This window comes from Octopus bimaculoides, chromosome 2 (assembly GCF_001194135.2).
Source record: "Octopus bimaculoides isolate UCB-OBI-ISO-001 chromosome 2, ASM119413v2, whole genome shotgun sequence".
NCBI lineage: Eukaryota > Metazoa > Mollusca > Cephalopoda > Octopoda > Octopodidae > Octopus > Octopus bimaculoides.
The window spans coordinates 44,824,377-44,829,279 of NC_068982.1; the positions used below are offsets into that span (position 1 = coordinate 44,824,377).

Consider the following 4,903-nt stretch of genomic DNA (forward strand, 5'->3'; position numbering starts at 1 on the left):
AGCCAGTCCAGGGGCACTGGCAATGATCTCACTCGAAAAACCTCATGTGTCACCCGCACAGGAGCTGTCCCAGGGGCACCGGCAACGATCTCGCTCGAAAGATTTCATGTGTCTCTCGCACATGAGCCAGTCCAGGGGCACTGGCAACGATCCTGCTCGAAAGATTTCATGTGTCGCCCGCACATGAGCCAGTCCGGGGGCACCGGCAACGATATGCGTGTGTGTGTGTGTGTGTGAGAAACAGTACAGTTTGCTACTCAGCTCCACTCCCCACAAATCTTACACTTTTGAAAATCAACCAAATGTGAAACCAGTTAATTGTATTAATATTAATATAAATAAATCTTCTTATGCACATTTAGTGTATTTTCAAATTCTTTTATTTCCTATATATATATATATATATATATATGTATTTATATATATATATATAGAAAATAGATAGATAGATAGATAGATAGATAGATAGATAGATAGATAGATAGATATACATATTTGTATATATATGCATACATATATTTATATGCACACATACATATATTCATGCATGTGCAGATACATATAAATATATGTATCTGTATATATATGTGCATGTATATATATGCGTGTGCACACACACCCACCCACACACACACACACACACATACATTCTCTCTCTCCCTCTCTCATACACACACACACATACACACATAATTTGACAATAGTTAAAGTAAATTATCATATGAGTTACACCTTCACCTTCATAATCATTACAAAAGCTTTAGATCAGCTGAGCAGCTCTAATTCAATGGATGTTGCTCCCTCTGTTGTATTGGTTTAAGACAATTTGATTTATCGAATTTTACATCATTGTTCTAGTTTGGCAAACTGATAGTGGGTAGGTGGTAATTGATGGAGAGGAAAGGGTTAGTAAAAAAAAAAAGAAAAAGAGGTATGGGTGATTAAAGAGGGGAAAGAAAATGAAGGGAGAAGTGAGAGTGTTGTAGGGTATTGAAACAAAGCTGACAGGTACAGTGAGAGGTGAGGGATGTGAGAGAGAGAGAGAGAAGAGACAGGGTGAGAAGAGAGAACTGAATACTTAAGAGAAGTGAATCATTGGTAAAAAAAAAATATCAGAAATTAAATGCTGTGAGAATTATTTGGAGGAAATGAGTATCAAGAGAAGTTAATGTCAAAGACTGATAGATTGATAGATAGATAGATAGACAGACAGACAGACAGATAGGTAGGTTAGGAGTGACGGATGGATAGACAGACAGATGGCTCGATGGACAGACAGATGGACGGATGGACGGACAGATGCGTAGAGAGAGAGAGAATCAGTCAGACAGACAGAGATGGATAAACAGATAGAAGGACAGACAGAGCGACAGACAGATAGATAGATAAGTAGATGGATACAGAGAGAGAGAGAGATAAGTAGTGAGGGACAGGCAGATAGATAGATAGATAGATAGATAAGTTAGGAGGGACGGATGGATAGATAGACGGACAGCTGGATGGACGAACAGATGGATGACTGGATGGATGGACAGATGGATGGACGGACAGAGGCATAGAGAGAGAGAGAGAGAGAGAGAGAGAGAGAGAGAGAGGTGAGTAGTGAGGGACAGACAGATAGATAGATTGATAGAGAGATAGATAGATAGATAGATAGATAGATAGATAGATGCAGAGTGAGAGAGATGGGGAGTATAAGGAAAGATGACAGAGAGTAAATTAAAGAAATGGAAGTGAAAAGATTATTTTTGGGGGAGCAGATAAGAAACAGGTGAGAGAGAGCGAATTAAAGGAGACAAGTAAGTGAAAGAAAGAGAGAGTGAGAAGGAGAGAGACAAACAGACAGACTGACAGATTGAGAGTTAGACAGGCAGGAAGGCATGCAGACAGAAAAGACAGATGAAGCTGAGTATAAATAACGGTGGAAAGCAAATTCCCTGGAAGAGAACCGAAAGTGAAATGTGTTAATTATATGAAAGAGGAGTAAATAACAATGGATGAAAGGGAAGGAGGTGGGGGGGATGAGGAGGAGGCAGGAAACAAAATATAACAAGGAAATATAATTAGAGGATATGTGAGAAACATAAGACTAAGCTGGGCATAAAGAGAATGACCATTAGATAGATATATATGGAGGTGGGGAAGAGGTGAGCAGAGGAAAAATGCTAAATTATTTCTTTTGTTGTTGATTTTGATTTTTTCATTTCATTTTACTTGTTTCAGTTATTGGATTGTGGCCATGCTGGGGCACCACCTTGAAGGGTTTTTAATCGAAGAAATCAATCCCAGTGTTTTTATTTTTTAAGCCCTGTTGGTTTCTTTTGCTGAACTGCTAGGTTTCGGGGATGTGAACAAACCAGCACTGATTGTCAAGTAGCGGTGAAGAACAAACACAAAGATACACACACATACATACATACATATAGAGATAAATATAGATATATAGATATATACACATACACATATATAAGATAGGCTTCTTTCAGTTTCCAGCAATCGGTTCCACTCACAAGGCTTTTTATCAGCTTGAGATTCTGTCCCAGGGTGCAATGAAGTGAGACTGAACCCCAAACTATCTAGTTGGGAAGCAAGGTGTATTGGTCAGTCCGGGGCTATTGTAGATGACTCTTGCCCAAGGTGCCACACAGCAGAACTGAACCCAGAACACCTTAGTTGCAAAGTAAGCATTTTAACAGCACGGCCATTGTATGAATAAGTCAATTATGACACAACTCTCTCTTCCTAAAGCTAATTAAAGAAAGCACTCTTTAACACAAGCACAAGTGTGCCATACCTCAACATTCCTTGTTTCTATTTAGGCTCTAATAATTAATTTGTATATTCTTATTAGTTTCCTCTCCTCACTTTCCCCTAGGGAGTGGAGGTTTATCATTTCTCATCATCTGTTGGTTTTTTTTTTGTTTTGGTTTTTTTTTACCCTGAATACCTGTGATCTCTGTTTATTAGTGATCTGATAATGTGTGAATAAGACAACCAGATTGCCCCACATCCCTTGCCACTTGGTTTATCAAACAAGAATCACTCTACCTCTATCTATAACTTTCTCCATCTCTATTTCTCTTCTTTATATAGACTCACTCATACACACACACACACATACACACATGCACACACACATACATACAGATGCATGCTCAAACACATGCATACACACAAACACGGTTATCTCTTCACCTTATCACATTTTTTTTCTCCATCTTACACTCTGCATTTCTCTGTATCTTTTCTTCTTGTCTATTAATCTATCTATATCCCCTCTCTCCTTCTCTCTCTCCCTCTCTCTCTTTTTCATTTTCACTCTGTCTTAATTTCTATCTCTTGTACTTTATCTCATGTCTCCCTCACACACACATATACATGTACACACATACACATCAATTTATCTCGTTCAACCCCCTTTTTATTCCCTTCTTACTCTCCACCCCACTTCTCTCTCTCCTCTCTCTGTCAATATTTCTCTCTCACTCTCTCTCTCTCTCTCTCTCTCTCTCTCTCTCTCTCTCTCTCTCTCTCTCTCTCTCTCTCTCAATGTCTCTCTCTTTATTTCTCCCTCCAGTTACATCACACAAGCCAAGCCAGTTCGAAACATTCTTTCTTAGTACTCTCATCACTTCTCCTCCTCCTCCTCCTCTCTCCTTCACTGCACCCTCCCCTTACCACTACCCCAGTTTTCATGGTTCATGGTTTCTTGAAGAATGGTGCACCAAGTATAGATTTTTTCTTGCCTTGTTTTCTCAGAACCCACTTAAAACTGGGTCTGGAGAGAGAAGAACCCTGTACTCCAGCAATGAGAGGAAGGATATGAAAGTGGGAGAGAGAGTGAAAGTGGGAAAGAGAGAAAGAAGTGAATGAAAGACACAAATGAGTGAAAGAAAGAAGTTAATGAAAGAAAGAAGTGAATGAAAGAAAGAAGTGAATGAAAGAAAGAAGCTAATGAAAGAAAGAAGTGAATGAAAGAAATGAATGAGTGAAAGAAAGAAGTGAATGAATGAAAAAAATGAATAAGTGAAAGAAGGAAGAGAAAGAAAGAAGAAAGCAAATAAATGAATGAAAAAAAGAAAGAAATGACGCAAATGAAAGAATTAAAGAGAGCATGTCTGTGTACGTAGATGAACATGCACATACATTCGTATGCTAAAAGGAAATAAGAATTTTAAAGAAAGTTATATATAACAAAAATAAACAATAATTAGATTGCTAGATAGATAAAAACAAAAAAAAAAGAGTGAAATCAGATGAAGAAGAGAAAAAATAGAGAAGCGGAGGAAGAACTAGAACAAGAGGAGTGATTAAGAAAGCAATATAAAATAATGAGAAAGACTTCTTGCTCTGTTTAAAATGTTGCTCAATATTCCACCATCTCCCTGACAAAATTACAGCCGCAAGGATAAACAAATGTTTAAACAGACAAGATAGATGGAGAGATGGATAGACGTAGAGTTATTTGTTAGCTGGAAGGAATGTTGTGTCATTGACTATTATTGATACGGTAGTAAAGGGGGGGGGAGGTATTGAAAATGGTAATAGTTATTGTTGTTTCTGTTGTTTAGCCTCCAGGTCATCAATCATCAAAGGCATTCCAGCCATGATCATCCAGTCTTTCCTTTTGTTTTCATTGTTTGTCTTTGGATATTTTTTATTCAATATATCATCCAGCTTTCATTTTTTTTTAACTTGTAGGATATGATTGGATGGTGTATTTTTAGCTACTATTCCTTTTACATTTTTTCCTGCTTTGCAACTATGTGGTTTTGGATTTAGTCCCACCGCATAGCACCTTGGGCAAGAATCTCCTAATATAGCTCTGGGCCAATGCTCTATGACTGAATTTGGTAGATGGAAACTGTTTGGAAGCCCATTATATATATATATATATATATAT

The 4,903-nt window shown here is 37.8% G+C and overlaps 1 protein-coding gene across 1 annotated transcript in view; it reads left to right on the plus strand.

Annotated features, from left to right (window-relative positions):
* The window catches only part of LOC106879419 (uncharacterized), a 173,206-nt gene that overhangs the window by 80,120 nt on the left and 88,183 nt on the right, over nt 1-4,903 (plus strand). The gene's annotated exons all lie outside the window — the stretch shown is intronic.